Below are 23362 nucleotides of genomic sequence, written 5' to 3' on the forward strand. Positions count from 1 at the left end.
TGCAATTTTAACGAAGTATCTTTCAGTTTTACCTTCCTATTCCCTTAAAAGGCAACAGGCTCTGAGTGGCCCTGGCTGCCTCAGTCGGTAGATCCAGAGACTCTTGCTCTGAGTTCAAGCCCCACGTTGGGTGTGGAGCCTACTTTAAAAAAAAAAAAAGAGAGAGAGAGGCAATGGACTCTGATAACTGATCCTGTAGTTCCTTAGCCTAGAGAGTTTTACCTACCCCTCTTGCCTTGTACCAACAAAATCTTAAGAATGAAGGCTTTGGAATCAGACTAAAACCAGATTCTATTCTCTCTTACAAACTATATGAACTTAACAGATTTCTTGATCTTCCCGAGACCAATTTCCTCATGTGTAAAATGATAACACCTACCCTGGCAGAGTTGTGGTGAAGATGATAGAAAATGTACATAAAATATCTACGGAACATCTGGCGCATATGGGCATTCAATAAATGTTAACTATTTTTACACTCTCCTTTGTACCTCACTATTATTTGTATATAACAGTAACTATGCACCCACCTTAAAAGTTTATTACGAGAATTAAATGAATTAATACTAAAGGGCTTAGAACAGTGCCTAGCACAAAGTAGGCAATCATTAGTGGTTGGCTGTTGTTGTTACTATTACATACCATTATCATAGCATGTTCCCCACTGTACTGTAATTTCTTTATTTGTTGTCTTCCTCCCTAATACTTAGCAGAAAACCTCATAAATACCTGTTGACCAGTTGAATAAATAATGGCTGAATGCATCAACTGAAGATATCATAGTTCTGTGACACGAGGAATACCTTTCTGAATTTATCACATAACTGCCACACAGTAGCCATTCAATAAGAATGTACTGTGAATCATTCATCCCATCTGCCTGTGTGGTAAGTAGAAGTACTCTTGTGGGATGTTTTACAGATAACAGTCTCAGAGCCATTAAAGGTTAAGATCACTCATTGAGGGTAAGAACTAGAATCCCCTTTTGTCTCTAAGAAACCAATTTGGAGGGGGGCGCGCCTGGGTAGCTCAGTCAGTTAAGCGTCTGACTTCAGCTCAGGTCATGATCTCAGGGTCCTGGGATAGAGCCCTGAGTCTGGCTTCGTGCTAAGGGGGGAATCTGCTTGTCCCTCTCCCTCTGCTCTGGCTCATGCTCTGTCTCTCTCTCAGATAAATAAAATCTTAAAAAAAAAAAAAGAAAAGAAACTAATTCTAGATTTGTCTTCCTAGGGCTTGCTCTCTCTGTATATTTTACACATTACCTACGGAATCAGTCAAGTTTTTCCAAATCTCTAGGTTGCAAGAAGAGACCTCTGAGTAAAAAGATACTACCAATGGATGATGGAAAGGTGAAGCAACATGACCAAATAAGGAAAAAAATCAGTCCCCTCTTTAAGAGAGAAAAAGCAAAGACCAGATTTTATTTGGCCAAGCATAAAGAAAGCAATTAAATCTGAAACTAATAAGAGCATAAAGCCCTAACCATGACAAATGAGGACAGAGGACACTTAGAGGGTCAAATACGAAATGCAGTATGGGGGTTACAGGCACTCATCCCCTTGGGTAGAAAGCATGACTAAGTACAGTCTTTCTGCGGAGTATTCATTCTTTCATTTAACAAATACTTACTCAGTCCATGAAATGAACTAGAACAACCTGACAGTACATAGCAAGAACCTTAAAAAATTTATACCTTTACTCTAATTACAATATTCCTAAATTTTTATAAGAAAGCTGTCAAAAAACAGTCATTAAAACTGATATTTAATAAAAGATTTTAATGACACTAGAAAATGCTTATGACCTAATGTTAAATTAAAAGGCACCCCACAAAACTGTTTCTATAGTACAATCTTTATATACAATAAATAGGAGGGAGGCCTGGCTGGCTCAGTTGGTAGAGCATGCGACAATTGATCTCAGGGTCGGGAGTTCAAGCCCCACATTGGGTGTAGAGTGTACTTAAAAAAAAAAAAAAAATACAGACCCAAACTTTACGACCAAAGATGCTTATCACAGTGTTATTTATAATATCAAAACATGCAAAGTAACCTAAATGTCCAACAATAAAGTTATGATTAAATAATGCCATACAATGCAATAGTATATAGTCATTAAAACTGATATTTAATAAAAGATTTTAATGAGAGCAGAAAATGTTTATGACCTAATGTTAAATTAAAAAGCACCCCACAGATCCTGGAAGGAGCAAGATGGCGGAGGAGTAGGAGACCTAAATTTTGTTGGGTCCCAGGAATTCAGCTAGATAGTTATCAAACCATTCAGAACACCTACAAATTCAAAAGGAGATCAAAGAAAAGAATAGCAGCAACTCTCTGAACAGAAAAGCAACCACTTTCTGGAAGGTAGGACATGTGCAAAAGTTAAACCGAGGCGGCAATATTTGGGAAGATAGACCACGGGACGGGGGGAAGCCTCCATCAGCTGGCTACCGGCAAGTGATAGAGCCCCGGAGCACAAAATCGGAACTTTTAAGAAGTCTGTTCCACTGAGGGATGTTGCTCCAGTGGCTAGGCGGGGGGTGGAACCCTCACTGGGACAGTGTGGTCTCAGGACCCTCAGGGTCACAGAAAGACCAGGGGTGCCTGAGTGCGGCAGAGCGGAGAAGCCAGCTGCAAAGACGGAGCCGAGGAGCAGGCTCTCAGCTCGGGGTTGCCATAAACCGTGATCCATGGCACAGTTGGGCCACTGCTCTTCCAGCAAGGACCCAACAAGCGGCAGATCCGGGGAGACTCCCCTTCCTCCCCTGGGAGGAGTGGCGCAGGAGCGCACCGCCAGGATCTGCTGGGTTTGGAGACTCCACACGGGGTCATGTGCCAGAGAAAGAAACACTGGGTCACAGGCCGGGTGAGCACGGGGTGCAGCCAGAGACTGGGGAGACAGGAGTGACTGCTTTTCTCTGGGGGCTCACTGAGGGGTGCGGCCCCAAGCTCCTTCGAGGCCAGGGATTGGGAGGCCACCATTTTCGTTCTCATCTTCTAAAACTGTATGGAAAGCTTTCAGTGAACAAAAGCTACCGAGAGCAAACCTGAGCAGATTACCTAGCCTGGCCCCTGATGAAGGCAGTGCAATTCTGCCTCTGGCAAAGACATTTGAGAATCACTGCAACAGGCCCCTCCCCCAGAAGATCAGCAAGAACATCCAGCCACGACCAAGTTTACCCGTCAATGAGAATGGCAAAACCCCAGCACTAGGGGAATACAGCACAGAGAATTCATGGTTTTCCCATGATGCTTTCGTCTTTCAAAGTTAATTTTTTTTTTTAAAGATTTTATTTATTTGAGAGAGAGAGAATGAGAGAGAGCACATGAGAGGGGTTAGGGTCAGAGGGAGAAGCAGACTCCCTGCTGAGCAGGGAGCCCGATGCGGGCCTCGATCCAGGGACTCCAGGATCATGACCTGAGCTGAAGGCAGTCACTTAACGAACTGAGCTACCCAGGCGCCCTCAAAGTTAATTTTTTTAATTTAATTTTTTTCTTTTTCTATTTTTTTTAGTTGCATTTTTCTTCTTTCCTTCTTCAGCCAACATCTTACCAATTCCTTTTTTAAAATCTTTTTTAATTTTTCATTTTTACCGTCATATTCTATCTCTTCATTGTATTTAACATTATTTTTTGTATATATATATATATATATATATATATATGTTTTTCTTTCCTTAAAATTTTGGGATACAGTTTCTTCTAAAAGACCAAAATATACCCTAAATCTAGTGTATGACATTGTCCTAGACTCCACCTGATCATATTTTTTTTTTAATTTTTTTTCATTCTTTTCTCAACCAACTTATCAATTCCTTTTTTAAAATCTTTTTAAATTTTCATCTTTACAGTCATATTCCATCCCTTCATCGTACTTACCCTTATTTTTGTGTATATATATATATATATATCAGTTTTTCTTTCTTTAAAATTTTGGGAGGCAGTTTCTTCTAACAGACCAAAATACACCCAAAATCTAGTGTGCGGCTCTGTTATATTCACCAGCCTCATCGTATTCTTTTTTTTTTTTCCTTTCTTTTCTCCCCGGTTGCGGGTCTCTTCTGATTCGTTTAGTGTATATTTTCTAGGGTCGTTAGTTAGCACTTTTTAGCATTTTTCTAGCATTTTGTTCTCTCATTCATCTATTCTTCTCTGGACAAAATGACAAGATGGAAAAAATCCCCTCAAAAAAAAAAACAAGAGGCAGTACCGACTGCCAGGGACCTAATAATACAGACATTAGTAAGATACTGGAACTAGAGTTCAGAATGAAGATTATAAAGATACTAGCTGGGCTTGAAAAAAGTATAGAAGATACTAGAGAATCCCTTTCTGGAGAAATAAAAGAACTAAAATCTAACCAAGTCAAAATCAAAAAGGCTATTAATGAGGTGCAATAAAAAATGGAGGCTCTAACTGCTAGGATAAATGAGGCAGAAGAGATAATTAGTGATATAGAAGACCAAATGATAGAGAATAAAGAAGCTGAGAAAAGGAGAGATAAACAACTACTAGATCACTAGGGGAGAATTCAAGAGATAAGTGATACCATAAAGCGAAACAACATTAGAATAATTGGGATCCCAGAAGAAGAAGAAAGAGAGAGGGGGGCAGAAGGTATATTATAGTGGAGAACTTCCCTAATCTGAGGGAGGAAACAGGCATCAAAATCCAGGAGGCACAAAGAACCCCCCTCAAAATCAATAAAAACAGGTCAACACACCGACATCTAATAGTAAAACTTACAAGTCTTAGAAACAAAGAGAAAGTCCCGAAAGCAGCTCAGGACAAGATGTCTGTAACCTACAATGGCAGTAACATTAGACTGGCGGCAGACCTATCCACAGAGACCTGGCAGACCAGAAAGGATTGGCATGATATATTCAGAGCACTAAATGAGAAAAATATGCAGCCAAGAATACTATATCCAGCTAGGCTGTCATTGAAAATAGAAGGAGAGATGAAAAGCTTCCAGGAAAAACAAAAACTAAAGGAATTTGCAAACACGAAACCAGCCCTACAAGAAATATTGAAAGGGGTTTTCTAAGCAAAGAGAGAGCCTAAAAGTAACACAGACCAGAAAGGAACAGAGACAATATACAGTAACAGTCCCCTTACAGGCAATACAATGGCACTAAATTAATCTTTCAATAGTTACCCTGAATGTAAATGGGCTAAATGCCCCAATCAAAAGACACAGGCTATCAGATTGGATAAAAAAACAAGACCCATTGATATGCTGTCTGCAAGAGACTCATTTTAGACCCAAAGGCACCTCCAGATTTAAAGTGAGGGGGTGGAAAACAATTTACCATGCTAATGGACACCAAAAGAAAGCTGGGGTGGCAATCCTTGTACCAGACAAATTAGATTTTAAACCAAAGATTATAATAAGAGATGAGGAAGGACACTATATCATACTTAAAGTGTCTATCCAACAAGAAGATCTAACAATTATAAATATTTATGCCCCTTGGGGCGCCTGGGTGGCTCAGTTGTTAAGTGTCTGCCTTCGGCTCGGGTCATGATCCCAGGGTCCTGGGATCGAGCCCCGCACTGGGCTCCCTGCTCAGTGGGAAGCCTGCTTCTCCCTCTCCCACTACCCCCTGCTTGTGTTCCCTCTCACACTGTGTCTCTCTCTGTCAAATAAATAAATAAAATCTTTAAAAAAAAAAAAAAAATCTATGACCCTAACATGGGAGCAGCCAATTATATAAGCCAATTAATAACAAAATCAAAGAAACACATCGACAGTAATACAATAATAGTAGGGGACTTTAACACCCCCCTTCACTGAAATGGACAGATCATCTAAGCAAAAGATCAACAAGGAGATAAAGGCTTTAAATGACACACTGGACCAGACGGACATCACAGATATATTCAGAACACTCCATCCCAAAGCGACAGAATACACATTCTTCTCTAGAGCACATGGAACATTCTCCAGAATAGATCACATCCTGGGTCACAAATCAGGTCTCAACCAGTACCAAAAGATTGGGATCATTCCCTGCATATTTTCAGACCACAATGCTTTCAAACTAGAACTCAATCACAAGAGGAAAGTCGGAAAGAACTCAAATACATGGAGGCTGAAGAACATCCTACTAAAGAATGAATGGGTCAACCAGGAAATTAAAGAAGAATTTAAAAAATTCATGGAAACAAATGAAGATGAAAGCAACTGTTCAAAATCTTTGGGATGCAGCAAAGGCAGTCCTAAGAGGAAAGTATATAGCAATACAAGCCTTCCTCAAGAAACAAGAACGGTCTCAAATATATAACCTAACCCTACACCTAAAGGAGCTGGAGAAAGAACAGCAAATAAAGCCTAAACCCAGCAGGAGAAGAGAAATAATAAAGATCAGAGCAGAAATCAATGAACTAGAAACGAAAAGAACAGTAGAACAGATCAACGAAACTAGGAGCTGGTTCTCTGAAAAAATTAATAAGATTGATAAACCCCTTGCCAGACTTATCAAAAAGAAAAGAGAAAGGACCCAAATAAATAAAATCATGACTGAAAGAGATCACAACCAACACCAAAGAAACACAAACAATTATAAGAACATATTATGAGCAACTATATGCAACTATACTGATGCATTCCTAGAGACATATAAACTACCAAAACTGAACCAGGAAGAAATAGAAAACCTGAACAGACCCATAACCACTAAGGACATTGAAGCAGTAATCAAAAATCTCCCAAAAAACAAGGGCCCAGGGCCACATGGCTTCCCAGGGGGATTCTACCAAACATTTCAAGAAGAATTACTACCTATTCTTCTGAAACTGTTCCAAAAAATAGAAATGGAAGGAAAACTAACAAACTCATTTTATGAGGCCAGCATTACCTTGACCCCAAAACCAGACAAAGACCCCATCAAAAAGGAGAACTACAGACCAACATCCCTGATGAACATGGATGCAAAAATTCTCACCAAAATACTAACTAATAGGATCCAACAATACATTAAAAGGATTATTCACCACGAACAAGTGGGATACATTCTTGGGCTGCAAGATTGGTTCAACAACCGCAGATCAATCAATGTGATACAATACATTAATAAAAGAAAGAACAGGGCGCCTGGGTGGCTCAGTTGGTTAGGCGACTGCCTTCGGCTCAGGTCATGATCCTGGAGTCCCTGGATCGAGTCCCGCATCGGGCTCCCTGCTCAGCAGGGAGTCTGCTTCTCCCTCTGACCCTCCCCCCTCTCATGTACTTGCTCTCTCTCATTCTCTCTCTCTGAAATAAATAAATAAAATCTTTAAAAAAAAAAAAAAAAGAAAGAAAGAACAAGAACCATATGATACTCTCAATAGATGCAGAAAAAGCATTTGACAAAGTATAGCATCCTTGCTTGACTAAAACTCTTCACAGTGTAGGGATAGAGAGAACATACCTCAATATCATAAAAGACATCTATGAAAACCCCACAGCAAATATCATACTCAATGGGAAAAACTGAGAGCTTTTCCCTTAAGGTCAGGAACACAGCAGGGATGTCCACTATCACCACTGCTATTCAACATAGTATTAGAAGTCCTAGCCACAGCAATCAGACAACAAAAAGAAATAAAAGGCACCCGAATCAGCAAAGAAGTGAAACTCTCACTTTTTGCAGATGATATGATACTTTATGTGGAAAACCCAAAAGACTCCACCCCAAAACTGCTAGAACTCATACAGGAATTCAGTAAAGTGGCAATATAAAATCAATGCACAGAAATCAGTGGCATTTCTATACACCAACAACAAGACAGAAGAAAGAGAAATTAAGGAGTTGATCCCATTTACAATTGCACCCAAAACCGTAAGATACCTAGGAATAAATCTAACTAAAGAGGTAAAGAATCTGTACTCAGAAAACCACTGAACACTCATGAAAGAAATTAAGGAAGACACAAAGAAATGGAAAAACTTTCCATGCTCATGGATTGGAAGAACAAATACTGTGAAAGTCTATGCTGCGTAGAGCAATCTACACATTTAATGCAATCCCTATCAAAATACCATCAACTTTTTTTCAAAGAAATGGAACAAATAATCCTAAAATTTGTATGGAACCAGAAAAGACCCCAAATAGCCAGAGGAATGTTGAAAAAGAAAAGCAAAGCTGGTGGCATCACAATTCCGGACTTCTAGCTCTATTACAAAGCTGTCACCATCAAGACAGTATGGTACTGGCACAAAAACAGTCACATAGATCGATGGAACAGAAGAGAGAGCCCAGAAATGGACCGTCAACTAATCTTCAACAAAGCAGGAAAGAATGTCCAGTGGACAAAAGACAGTCTCTTCAACAAATGGTGTTGGGAAAATTGGACAGCCACATGCAGAGGAATGAAACTGGACCATTTCCTTACACCACACACAAAAATAGACTCAAAATGGATGAAAGACCTCAATGTGAGGAATCCATCAAAATCCTTGAGGAGAACACAGGCAGCAGCCTATTCGACCTCAGCCGCAGCAACTTCTTCCTAGAAACATCGCCAAAGGCAAGGGAAGCAAGGGCAAAAATGAACTCTTGGGACTTCATCAAGATAAAATGCTTTTGCACAGCAAAGGAAACAGTCAACAAAACCAAAAGACAACCGGCAGAATGGGAGAAGATATTTGCAAATGACATATCAGATAAAGGGCTAGTATCCAAAATCTATAAAGAACTTAATCAAACTCAACACCCAGAAAACAAATAATCCAATCAAGAAATGGGCAGAAGACATGAACAGACATTTCTGCAAGGAAGACATCCAAATGGCCAACAGACACATGAAAAAGTGCTCAACATCGCTCGGCATCAGGGAAATCCAAATCAAAACCACCATGAGATACCACCTCACACCAGTCAGAATGGCTAAAATTAACAAGTCAGGAAACGACAGATGTTGGTGAGGATGCAGAGAAAGGGGAACCCTCCTACACTGTTGGTGGGAATGCAAGCTGGTGCAGCCACTCTGGAAAACAGTATGGAGGTTCCTCAAAAAGTTGAAAATAGAGCTACCCTACGACCCAGCAATTGCACTACTGGGTATTTACCCCAAAGATACAAAGGTAGTGATCCGAAGGGGCACATGCACCCCAATGTTTATAGCAGCAACGTCCACAATAGCCAAACTAAGGAAAGAGCTTAGATGTCCATCAACAGATGAATGGATAAAGAAGATGTGGTATATATATACAATAGAATATTATGCAGCCACCAAAAAAATGAAATCTTGCCATTTGCAATGACATGGATGGAACTAGAGGGTATTATGCTCAGCAAAATAAGTCAGTCAGAGAAATACAAGTATATGATCTCACTGATATGAGGAATTTGAGAAACAAGACAGAGGATCATAGGGGAAGGGAGGGAAAACTGAAACAAGACAAAACGAGAGAGGGAGACAAACCATAAGAGACTCTTAATCTCAGGAAACAAACTGAGGGTTGCTGGAGGGAGGGGGTGGGAGGGATAGGGTGGCTGGGTGATGGACACTGGGGAGGGTATGTGCTATGGTGAGTGCTGTGAATTGTGTAAGACTGATGAATCACAGACCTGTACCCCTGAAACAAATAATACATCATATGTTAATAAAAAAATTTTTAGGGCGCCTGGGTGGCTCAGTTGGTTAAGCAACTGCCTTCGGCTCAGGTCATGATCCTGGAGTCCGGGGATCGAGTCCCGCATCGGGCTCCCTGCTCAGCGGGGAGTCTGCTTCTCCCTCTGACCCTCCCTGCCTCATGCTTTATCTCATTTTCTCTCTCTCAAATAAATAAATAAAATCTTTAAAAAAATAAAAAAATAAAAAAATTTTTAAACAAAAAAAGCACCCCACAAAACTGTTTCTATAGTATGATCTTTATATATAATAAATAGGAGGGATGCCTGGCTGGCTCAGTGGAGCATGTGACGCTTGATCTCGGGGTTATGAGTTCGAGTCCCACATTGGGTGTAGAGATTACTTAAATAAAATTTTTTAAGTTTAAAATAAATAGGGGAGGCGCCTGGGTGGCTCAGTCATTAAGCATCTGCCTTCAGCTCAGGTCATGATCCCAAGGTCCTGGGATCGAGCCCTGCATTGGGCTCCCTGCTCTACAGGAGGCCTGCTTCTCCCTCTCCCACTGCCCCTGCTGGTGCTCCCTCTCTCACTGTGTATCTCTCTGTCAAATGGATGAATAAAATCTTTAAAAAATAATAAAATAGGAAAAAAACTAAAAAAAAAAAACAAAATGCTGGAAGTTTTTTTTTTTTTTTTTTTTTTTTTAAAGATTTTATTTATTTATTTGAGAGAGAGAGCACATGAGAGGGGGGAGGGTCCAGAGGGTCAGAGGGAGAAGCAGACTCCCCGCCGAGCAGGGAGCCCGATGCGGGACTCGATCCAGGGACTCCAGGATCATGACCTGAGCCGAAGGCAGTCGCTTAACCAACTGAGCCACCCAGGCGCCCAAAATGCTGGAAGTTTTAAAAAGTTAATCTCTGCATGGTAGGATACAGAGAGGATAGTTTATAGAGATTTGTCAAGTTTTCAAATATTCCATAATAGGCATTTTTCAAAAGAACCACAGGGTAGGAGATTTACAGAAGAAAACTGAGGACGTTAAATGCCATCAGGACTGATCAAGATCTTTGGAATCTCTGCTAGGTGAGAAGGCTATAAAAGGTGTATTATTTTTATACAAAAGGATTATGTTAACCCCAGTGAGAACTGACATAACTACTAGGGTGAAACACAATAGGACAGCAATAAAGAGGAAATCCAATCAGATTCCCAGGAGGTCACTTTCATTCTAGAATGTCTGTCATCAGCAAGGCCAAGCTCAATGAGTGAGAGAAGGAATGAACTTTGATGGGTAAAGAAGATGGTAGAAATATAGCTAAAACCTAGTGTTAAAATTTGTGAGTTCTTAAAAGCACAGAACCTGTCAATTGCCATTTGGTGTGATAAAGACCATGACAGAAGACAGCACAAGAATGTGGCAAAACAGTATAGGAAAGGTCCAGGAAGGCTTCGTGGAAGAAGACTACTTTAAAAGAGAAAGGCATGAACCTGGAGAAAGGGGAGAAGACCATTCTACGAAAAGGGGGGCAGCCCAGAGAATAGAATCAATTTAACATGCCTAGGGAAAGGACATTGATTTCAGTGTTGCCAGAGTACAAAGTACAAGGCAGGCAGTGGTGAAAGATGTGGTTTCAGAAGTTATCAAGGGCCTGTCCCAGAAGACCTGAATGCCATGCATGTTAGCCAAGCAACTTCACATTAATCAATCAACAAGGGCACCAGCCCAAAAGAAGCTCACTATGGCAAAAGAGAGTGGCAGTGTTGTGGTAAAGATAAGTGAAATCAGGCAGCACAGAAAAAAGCAACCAATCTAACCTGAGGGTTCATAAAGTTGAGACAAAGTTGAGAGAAGGTGCCAAAGTTGAGACACAAAGGAAAAATGGGGCTAAGGGCAGTAACATCTAAGATGATAGCACACTACTGATACCTGACCTGACACAAACTGCAAATTAGGCAACCAGTCCCTCCTGCAAGCGTTCCAAAGAGGCAACCATTCTCATCAACAGAATATAAGCTCCAAAGACCTCATATGTCTTGTTCACCGCCATGTCTCCAATACTAAAAATATCAAGCACAAAGAAGCTGCTCTATAAATATTTATGAAGAAAAAGAGGGGTGCTTGCTGTTATACTAAAAGCAATGGGAATTCACAACAGCCAAAAGGTAAAAGCAAACCAAGAGTTCATCAACAGATAAATGGATAAAAAATAAATGTGGTATATACATACAATGAAAACTTATTCAGCTTTAAAAGGAAGGAAATTCTGGGGGCGCCTGGGTGGCTCAGTCGTTAAGCATCTGCCTTCGGCTCAGGTCATGATCCCTGGGTCCTGGGATCGAGCCCCACATCGGGCTCCCTGCTCAGCGGGAAGCCTGCTTCTCCCTCTCCCACTCCCCCTGCTTGTGTTCCCTCTCTTGCTGTGTCTTTCTCTGTCAAATAAATAAATAAAATCTTTAAAAAAAAATAAAAATAAAAAAAATAAAAAATAAAAAGGAAGGAAATTCTGACATATGCTACAATATGGATGGACCTTGAAGACATGCTAAGTGAAAAAATCCAGTCATAAAAGGATAAATACTATATTATTTCACTCATATAAGGTACTTAGAGTAATCGAATTCATAGTGACAAAGTATAATAGTGGCTGCTGAGGGCTGGAAGGAGAAGGAAATGGAGAGTTACTGTTTAATGAGTACAGAGTTTCAATTGTGCAACATGAAAAAAGTTCTGGAAATGGAGGATGGGATGGTTGCACAACAACGTGAATGTACTTAATGTCACTGAGCTATCCGTTTTTAAATGGTTAAAATAGCAATTTTTTTTTAATTTTATTTTATTATGTTATGTTAATCACCATACATCATTAGTTTTTGGTGTAGTGTTCCACGATTCATTGTTTGCGTATAATACCCAGTGCTCCAAGCAATACGTGCCCTCTTTAATACCTAGACTATACCCAGATAATGTTCATAAAACAACCACAGTGCCTGGCACATATTAGGTGTTCAAGTAAATGACCCTTGTTTTCTTTTACCAACAAAGGTAATAAACAAAGGGTAAAGTCAATGAGACTATTCTTTTATAATGCATCTCTCAGGTTGCCCATGATTTGCTTGTTTGTGACCCCTTGGGGATTCCACAGGCTAACCCCTCCCCCCCAGAACCCTCAGTTTGTTTCTCAAATTTTATATTTATATATTCTACTACAATTTTTTTTTTAATTACAAAACACACCCAAAAAATATTACTTAAAAAGAAAGCAACGGCGGGGGAGGCGCTGGGTGGCTCAGTCGTTGAGAATCTGACTCTTGGTTTCAGCTCAGGTCATGATCTCAAGGTCTTGAGATCGAGCCCCCATCAGGCTCCATGCTCAGCACTTTCTGCTGAAGTTTCTCTCTCCCTCTGCTCCTCCACCCCACATACATGCATGCAGATGCTCTCCCTCTCCTTCTCTTAAATAAATAAATCGTGGAAGGAAGGAAGGAAGGAAGGGAGGGAGGGAGGGAGGGAGGGAGGGAGGGAGGAAAAGGAGATAGAAAGAAAAGAAAGAGAGAGAAAGGAAAAGAAAGAAAAGAAAAGAAGAAAAAAGAAAGCGGGAGGGAGGGAGGCAGGCAAAAGAAATGGAAAAAAGGTTAAAGAAGTAAAAGTGTAACTAAAGACTAAGGTCAATCCTTCGGAGCTTGGAGTCAAAGACAGCAGTGTCTCCTCAATCCCTCTCTTCAACTGCCATTTCCATTTCCATCCAATTTAGTAATTTTACAATGCAATTGAGTCCCAATTAAAAAAAATACTAAGTATGGAATCCCCAAGGGGTCACAGACAAGCAAATCCATGGGCAACCTGAGAGATGCATTATAAAAGAACAATCTCATTGACTTTACCCTTTGTTTATTACCTTTGTTGGTAAAAGAAAACAAGGGTCATTTACTTGAACACCTAATATGTGCCAGGCACTGTGGTAGTTTTATGAACATTATCTCTAATCGTAACAGTAACCTTGAAAGGTAAATGTTACAATTCTATTTTCATACTGAGTTATCTAGGATGAGGTACCTTTCTGTGTTACTATAAGGGCCAAAACCCCCAACCTGTCCTGCCTTCCAGCTCTGCAGAAGTTACCATCTGGGAGTACCTAGATTAAGTAATCACCAAATACTTTCTAGGCAATCCCCAATGGCCAGAGATGCAGATGCTCTAGACACTGAGCCACTGGAGGAGGAAAAGAGAAGTGGCTCATCACAGGTCTTTCAGACCCCAAACTGACCAAGCAGGACAGAAACACATTTGTAACAGTGTTTCCTCCAGGAGGGCAAACATGCCACTGGCACTACCTAAAATATTAGTGCTGCTTAACAAAAGCTTCCCTAATACTCCCTTTCCTCCCCTAGATCAACCCTAGAAATCATTACCAGTTCTAGTCTCCTTCTGGCCCATTTGCCTTCAGCACCCCCCCCAACTCCCATCTATGCCACCCCCAGCACCACCAAGGTCAAGGCTAATCTAAAGAAGCTCTTTTCTGCTTCCATATACCTTTCAAAACTTTCCAATCATGCTCATTCCTCTGCTAGATGACATCTAATACTAATTCTAAACTCAAGCCTGCCATGCAGGCTTTGCTAAGAGACTGCCTCTCCCTACCCTTCAGTTTCCCCCTCAGGATTAAGAGACCACCTAGATCAGTGTTTTCAAACTGGTCTTCAGAGAGCTAAGTGTTATGAAAAGGTATCCAGGACCAGAAGAAGTAAACAGAAAGGGGATACAAAGGTATAGTGTTATAAGCCCCACTCCAACCAGAGCAGCTCTCATTTGATCTCTTTGTATTGAACCTCATGTAACATTTGATAGAAAAAGAGTTCTAGCAACTTAAAAAAAATTTTAAGCTACTACACCAGATGATCAATAATATCCTTTTCAGATTAACATTCTATCTTTCAATGAAACAGGTATCAGCTGAATAATCCCCCATTAATCACTTCTTAGTTCACTAAAGTTATGAATGACCCTCACATTGATAAATCCAATGGAAATTGTCTTTATTTTTATTTGATTTCTCAGCATCATTTAGCATTGTTGCTCATCTCCTCTTTACTGAATCCCTTGGCTTCTGAACATTACATTCTCCTAGTTTCTCCATCTCTATGTCTGCCCCTTCTCTGTCTGCTTTCCAAGGTTATCCTCTTCTGCCCAGTGATTAAATATTTAAGATTGTACCATTCCTTATTCTTTTCTCCCTCTATTCTCCCTTCCTAGACAATCTAATCCATGTCCATGACTTTATTTACCATCTAAATGCCAAACATATAACCAATTTTTCTCTAGACTATTACCTTTCTCTAAGTTCCAAGCATGCTTATCTGACTTCTCAACATCATCCTTTGGATGTCTTCAAGTCACCTCAAATTCAACATGTCCAAAACTGAATTCATGATATTCTATTCCAAACTGCTCCTTTCCAGTGTCCCCATTTCAGTGAAAGACACCATCTACCTCCTAGTTATTAAGCCAGGAACTTGGAGTCATCCTTATCACTTCCTTCTCCTTTATCCCCAATATATAATTTATCACAGTTCTATCAATTTCACCCACAAATCTCTCTTGCACTTCTCATCTCTACGTATCATCCTTCACATCCAACCTACCACTTTGTGTCTCACATGGACCATATCTGTGCAATAGCAGCCTTGCATTTACTGGTACTCTTCTATAATCCTTTTGGCAATGGATTCTTAGACATGACACCAAAAGCATGAGCAACAAAAGAAAAAATAAATTGGACTTCATCAAAATAAAAACTTTTGTGCATCAAAAGACATTATCAAAAAAGTGAAAAAACAACCTACAGAATGGGAGAAAATATTTGGAAATCATATATCTAATAAAGTTCTGGTATCCAGACTATATAAAGTACTGTTATTATTCAACAACCAGAAGGCAAAAACCTAATTTAAAAATGGGCAAAGGATTTGAATAGGTATTTCTCCAAAGATATACAAATGACGAGCAAGCACATGAAAAGATGCTTAACACTTGTCATTAGAGAAATGCAAATCAGAGCCATAATGAGATACCATATTATACCCACTAAAATGGCCATTTTGGGGGGGGGGGGCAGAGGAAGGAGGATATAACAAGTGTTGGCAATGATGTGAAAAAATTTAAACCCTCATACATTGCTGGTGGGAATATAAAGTGGCACAACTGTTACAGAAAACAGCTTGGCAGCTCCTCAACAACTTTACACAATTATTTTATGACCCAGCAATTCCACTCTTAGGTATAGATCCAAAAAAACTGATAAGAGGTACTCAAATAATACATGTCTCCACATGTTAAAAACAGTACTATTCACAGTGACCAAAAGGTAGAAACAATCCAAATGTCCACCATCTCATGAATAAACAAATTGTGATATATCCATACAATGTAATATTACTCAGCTATAAAAAGGAATGAAGTACTGATACATGTGACAATGTGGATGAACCTCAAGAACATTATTCTAAGTGAAAGAAGCCAGACACAGAAGTCCACATATTGTATGATTTCATTTTTATGAAAATATCCAGAACAGGTAAATCCAATGAGTCAGAAGCACCCTAGAGGTTGCCAGGGGATAGGGGTAGGGAAGAATGGGGAATGACCATCTAATGTATGGGTTTTCCTTTTGAGGTGATGAAATGTTTGGAACTAGATAAAGGTGGTTGCACAACACTGTAAATGTACTAAATGTCACTGGATTATTCACTCTAAAATGGTTAATTTCATGTTGTGTGAATTTCACCTGAATCAATCAATCAACTGGATAAGAGAACCCTCCCATCACAAGTCCACCCCAAATACTGAGTTATTGCCTTTTCTTCCCATGGCCCAAGTTGTAAAAACAGACAGCGTATATTTCTTGATTCTCACCAGGAAAGAAAACAAGAGCTCCACAGAGTTGTCACAAACGAAAAGAACATAAACAAAATCCTCAATAGCATTACTACAGCATTAAATAAATCCAAGTGGCTAAGTCTCACTTCAGGAAAGCCCAATGAAGGCACTTTTGCTAAGACACCTGTTACTGGGATTCAGGAGACATGTAGAGCCAAAGAGAAAACTAAAACAACTGAAAGAAGTTTTAAGTAGCTTTGAAAGCCTTCAAAATGTAAAGTACATAAAAGAAAAGAAAGAAAGAAAAAGAAAACACTAATGTAATGGATACAAACAGCAAGTGTGAAAAGCTAGCCTTGACTAAGGCTATCAACTTGCCATGTGCTAAAAACAAATGTAGCTTAATCAAAGAAAAACTGAAAGAAGTACTATGTATTTATTAAAATAGCCAAAATAAAATACAATGGTAATACTAAATGCTTGCAAGGATGCAGAGAAACTGGATTTCTTATACAATGATGGTAAGAATGTAAAATGGTACAGCCACCATAGAAAATAGTTTGGCAATTTCTTATAAAACTAAACACGGACTTATTATTAACCCAGCAATTGTACTGTTGGGCATTTATCCCAGAGAAATTAAAACAAACAAAAAACCTGTACATAAATGCTCATAATGGCTTTCTCTGTAATAACAAAAACCTGGAAGCAACCCAAATGTCCTTCAACAGATGAATGGTTAAATAAACTCTGGTACATCCACATGATGGAATTCTATTCAGTAACAAAACAGAACAAAATAATGATAGATGCAATAATCCAGATGAATCTCAAGGGCATTATACTTAGTGAAGTCAATCTCAAAAGGTTATATCCTATATGATTCCATTTACATAGCATTCAAAATGACAAAAGTATATAGATGGAGAACAGATTAGTGGTTGCCAAGGGACAATGATAAAAAAAGGCTGGGGGAGAAAGGGAAGTATATGCACAAATGTATAGGGGACAGTCTTATATAAGGGAGTTTCTTTGTAGTGATGGAACCACCTCTGTATCTTGATTGTTGCAGTAGCTGTACAAATCTATACATGGGATAAAACTGCACAGAGCTCTACACACACACACACAAAAATGTATATATGTGAAAAATGAATGAATATGGTCTATAGCCTAGTTAAAATATTGTACCAAGATCAATTACCTGGTTTTGATATTGTTCTACATTAGATATGATGTCACCACTGGGGAAAGCTGGAAGAAGGATACATAGGACCTTATGTCTATTTTTGCAACTTCCTGTACGTCTGTAATTATTTCAATATAAAAATTGATTTTTTAAAGTAATACAATTAACAAACAATAATTGAGTATCTATAATGTCAGGTTCTGTGTTAGGTGCTACATTCCGTAAGAAATGTTATTCATCAAAAAATTATATAGTACAATGTTGTCTAAAACAAAAATTTTTTTCAATTTTGATATCCCTGACTTATTCACTTTAAAAATTAAGACACTTTTTGCTGAGACTAATCAATTAACTATTTTCGCTAATATGGCAACTATCATAACCTTAATTTATTATTAACACACTTAAGAAATTCATTATTACTACTGTATACCAAAGCACATTCTTTATACCATTAACAAATACATCAAGAGCTCAGAAATATATCACCAGCCAAAGAGAGTCTGGAAGGGGAAGAAATATGTGAGCTGGAAAGGAAAAAAAGTCATTTGGGGAAAAAAAACAAACAAACCTGAAAGAGTAAGTACATCTGAACATATAGTGGGATAGGAGGAAAAAGTATCTTCTTGGAGTGTATCTATCCTGAGAGATGGGACTGAGCCAGACCACAAAGGAGGGCCTTGGCAAAAGATATACCTGGTATAAAAAATGAGAAGCCTCTGACTCCCTAGGAGAGGCAAGAGGGTAAAACCTATCCTGCAACAGGAGTCTCTGAATGCCTAAGTGTCTGGATGATCTGGGCTCCTACCTGAAGTCCCCATTCCAGCCAAACAGATCTACCTGCTGGACTCCCAACCTATCTATTGCTCTGCTGAGAAGTCTTTCCTCATTATGCAGGCTAAAAAGTGGTCTCTGTGCTCCTACAATCACAGAAGTATAAATTAAGTACCACCTCTGGGAACTTACCCTATACTACTATAAACTGTAGCTTGTAGTACAAGCTCCATCTCCCATATGAGTAGGACCTTACAAAAAAGCAGTGTATTAACATGGAATAAAACATGTAAATCAAGAGCATTTGGTTCAGGTTTCATGCCAATAAGGATACGTCCATGCTATTCCCTATGCCTGAATGATAAACTCATAAATGTTAAACTGTTTTTCTAGAGGAAATGTTTTATTTTCTCCTTTTAAGTCATCTTTCTCTCCTAGGCTTCCAGGAAATTCAGAGGTAAACTTATAACTCACCTACAGCAAGAGGGGAGACTCCTATATTATTCTATTCTCATTAGTACTGAATAATTTTCTTTTTTATAGTATTTTATTAAGTTACTATTATAAGCTACCCTAAATTCTTTGTGAAATGAATATACTAAAGACCATATAAATCTGGTAAGTCCTACTATATCCTTACAAGTATATTAAAATTATGGCATATAGGACTGAAAATGGCATAGCCATTCACTTGAAAAAAAATCCATAAACCAAGATCCTTATCAAGCTTCCTCTCATTACTGCAATGATTTTATTTTTATATCTGTATCATTTAACTAAGGGGTAAAAAATGACACTTTATTCACTTTGGACAGTAAAAAAATTTTTGGATAATTTAAGTATCCTCTTATCCTATAGGATTCTTGTTCTTGAGGTACAATGCTGCAATTTTAGGAGGGACTGTGATTCAAAACATTACAGGAGAATATTTACAGCTATATGGCCTCTCTCTAAGATTTTAAGTAATCTCTACACCGAATGTGGGGCTCAAACTTACAATCCTGAGATCAAGAGTTGCATGCTCCTGTATGACCTCTCTTCATCTCTCTGACCCTTATCATAAATGGGAGAGTAATACTTACCCTGATGAGCTCTTTTGGAGATTATAAAAGACAATACATGCAAATCATCTAGCAGGTCCTCAGTAAATTGTATCATTGGATTCAGATCTTGGTCTACAATCCAGATTGGAGGTGAAAATTTCAACTTGCTTCAAGGTGAAAATGTTTTCCAGCACAGAATGAAGTCTATAATGCTAGTTAGACTTTTTCCATTTGATTTCTTGCTTAATCTGGTTTCAAACTTTAAAGCTCAATAAAGAACTAAAGATTACCTACTAACAGGGTAACTCTGTCAGAACATGGACAAAACATTCCCTGGGCACCAGTCAAGTGTATTTGGCAAGGCAATAATTCACAAGGGACCAGGGAGGGAGAATTTACTAAGCTATTCAATAGGATATCACCATACTATACACTACCCTTGTGACCAGAATTCCCAATGCCACTACTCTCTACATCTTTCATTATTTAATACTAATGAGATGGATTGATGAAATCAATGAAACTGTGCCAAGCAAGACAAGACTCACAGGTGGCCTTTCAAGCAATTCCAGACCAACACTTCATCCCTATCAGGTATTTACTTGTCGTTCATCTCTATCATTCACCTAAGCCGGAATGCTCAAACATTCCTAGTATATGCTCTGGAAGGATCAATCACCCTTTTTTCCATCATAACACAACAGAGAAGGTCAGAGCTCTCACCTGTTAATTGATAACCTAACCACTGAAGACAACACTACTTATCCAATAGCTATCTAATAGGTAGTACTATTAGCAGAGTGTGGTTTAGAAATAATTTATGTAGAATGCCTACACAATGTGCAGCCTAAAAAAAGTATACAATAAATTGTAGATGCTACTGTCATCATTAATAACTATTCATGAATGCCCACTATTCTACCAACGTTGTGCTGAGCACTAAGGGGAAACAATAGGTATAGATGCATTCTCATTCTCAGAGAGTATACAATCTAGTTGAGAGAAAACAAGGTAACTGCTATTTATAAGTATATAATTAATTGGTGACAATTGTGTGCCATAAACTACATGCTGAAGGAAACCAGAAAGCTTTCCTTCTATTAACTCACAAAAACTCTGAGTCAGGCAGCAGAAATTATTATTCTTATTTTATAGAAATAAAAAAAAACTGAGACCGAGAAAGAAAAAAATTCCTGTTAATGTTCATAGAGATCATTCATTTATGCATTTAACAAATTCTAGGCCATGCACTACGGTAGGTGTAGAAGAGAAACAGATCAGTTAGGACTCTTTCCACTGTAGATGACAGAAAACTTACTCCAAACTAGTTTAAAAAAAAGTCTAATTATTGGTTTAATTAACTGAAGCCCAGCATTAGGGAAGACTAGGGAGGAACCTCAATTCAGAACTCAAAGTCACCATCTTCATCTCTTTAGTCTCCCTTCCTTGATGTTGGTTTTATCACAAGCCAGACTCTCCTCTTATGGTGGTAAAATAGCTTAACAGCTTCTAGTCCTTCTAGAAGCTAACCTTCTAGTCCAATAAGATTGGGAGAAGGGGGGGCGCCTGGGTGGCTGAGTCATTAGGAGTCTGCCTTCGGCTCAGGTCATGGTCCCAGGGTCCTGGGATCGAGCCCCGCATCGGGCTCCCTGCTTGGTGGGAAGCCTGCTTCTCCCTCTCCCCCTCCCCCTGCTTGTGTTCCCTCTCTCGCTGTGTCTCTCTCTGTCAAATAAATAAAAAATCTTAAAAAAAAAAAAAAAAAAGATTGAGAGAAGGGTCTTTTGTAGTAGCTCCCACAAATGTCCTAAATATCCAGTTTATACCAGCTTGGAACATAAATTTACCCCTAAACCAACTGCTGCAGCCAGAGGAACACGATGTGCTAGTTAGCTTGGGCCTGACTCAGATACACCAGGGCTAAAAAGTTCCTACCCAAACCACACAGAGCAAAATAGGGAGGAGGTATGGTTCCTAAAGCCAGTATCTGAGGCTGTTACCAAGATAAGGGGGAAGGTAAAGAAACTATAAATGTCCACTGCAAGGAACCCTGTGACTGTGCTCTCACGGAAGACAGAGTTCAGGGCAATGGTTTGCAAGTGCAGATGTCTGGTACTAAAGAGTTAGAGGTATGGTTCTAGTGAGAAAGAAACATAATTGCAATACAATGTAATAAGTACCAGAGTGGATATGTGAACAAAATGTCACGGCATTCAGAAACAAAAAGGCATTAAGGCCACCTGGGGTACACAGGGAAGTCTTCATAGACCAACCTCAGTCCTAAAGAGAACAGGTCAGGAAGCAAATCCCCAGCTACAACAGCACGACCAAGGTTTCCTGACTCCTCTGAGCCTTTCCACTACCAGGTCCTAATGGTATGAGAGAAAGATGGTACTAAAGCATCGATGGAGGTGACTGCCACAGAAGCTCATTTAAACCAGCTATGATAACTGCTCAGTACTTAAATACACTGTAAAGGCCTTGTCCACACAAGCAGCAGTACCACAAAGACCCTGCCAACCCTACTGAAGGATGTTCAGCTAGATACAGTCATGATTCAAACATGGAACTAGGCAATCTGTCATTTCCCAGCATGTTAGCCTCTTCACCTCCTACCAGGCCGCCTCTTTTCCACTATATGTTAAGGGTTGAAAGCTCAAAGACAAAAGTACCAAACACACTAAGCTGAGGCCACATTATCATATGACAAAACAAGTTGGGCGCCTGGGTGGCTCAGTTGGTTAAGCAACTGCCTTCGGCTCAGGTCATGATTCTGGAGTCCTGGGATCGAGTCCCACATCGGGCTCCCTGCTCAGCGGGGAGTCTGCTTCTCCCTCTGACCCTTCCCCTCTCATGCTCTCTGTCTCCCATTCTCTCTCTCAGATAAATAAATAAAATCTTTAAAAAAAAAAAAAAAATATGACAAAACAAGTTAAAAGAAAATCCCACAAAACTGACTTCTCCACACATGCAGTTTATGCTTATTGAGATAGCACAATATACCAAAAAGGAGCAAGAATTTGGGGTCTGTTTTGGTCTCCACAACTTACTAATTGTGTAACCTTGGGCAAGCCACTTTTCTGACCCTCAGATTCCTCACCTGTCAAATGGGAAACATGAGTATAACACCTTCCTTCATGGAGCTATTACAGAAGAAATATACATAAAGCAAGGGAAAGCCTGTGGTCAAATTATAAAGCACTGTGTAAATGTTAGTTATTATGTTCTTTAACTTTGTGGAATAATGTTTCAAAGTATTACATGACTTCTACTTTTATAAAGAGCAAAAGCCTCAATGCTTCAAAACATAGGGACTTGAAGACAAAAATGTTTCCATGGAAGGCTTATAATAAAAACAATACCACACTAAACATTGGTGATTTGTTTTAAGAGTTGGTATGCAATTAAGAGGATTCCACTGTTTCACCAGGCTCTTGTGGCATCCAATTAAGTAATAATATGAGAGAGGAGCTCTTAATTACAGAGGAAAACTTCCACAAGCCAGTGACAGGTGTGCAGGGCTCAATCTGAGATCAAAATAGTTGACTACAGCATTAATCCCCCCTTCCCTTTTTCCCAAAGACACTTAGTTTGCATGCAATTAGTTGAAAAGTAAACCAGACCAAATGACTGCCATATTTCAAGCTTTATTACCCTTTATCACATTAACATCCACCAATTGAGTTTTAAAGGATTAACACCAAAACAGATGGTTTAAATCCACAAGTGAGTTTCAGTGATCAGAAAAGATAATGACCAAGCTGAATTTACCCTCATTGCTAAGATGTTACCATGTTTCCCTAAATTGTATCAATTGTAAATTGAAGCTATTCCTTTTTCATTTTCATATACTTTACCTTTTAAATAATCTAAAGAATGAAACCATTTTTAAGGGGATACATTTGTTCCAATTTGCCTACCTTCA

General features: G+C 39.2%; 1 protein-coding gene across 3 annotated transcripts in view; it reads right to left on the reverse strand.

The window, feature by feature from the left end:
• The window catches only part of FAM168A (family with sequence similarity 168 member A), a 181889-nt gene that overhangs the window by 130997 nt on the left and 27530 nt on the right, over window positions 1-23362 (reverse strand). The gene's annotated exons all lie outside the window — the stretch shown is intronic.

The sequence above is a fragment of the Phoca vitulina genome, unplaced genomic scaffold (assembly GCF_004348235.1).
Source record: "Phoca vitulina isolate PV1807 unplaced genomic scaffold, GSC_HSeal_1.0 scaffold36, whole genome shotgun sequence".
Lineage (NCBI taxonomy): Eukaryota > Metazoa > Chordata > Mammalia > Carnivora > Phocidae > Phoca > Phoca vitulina.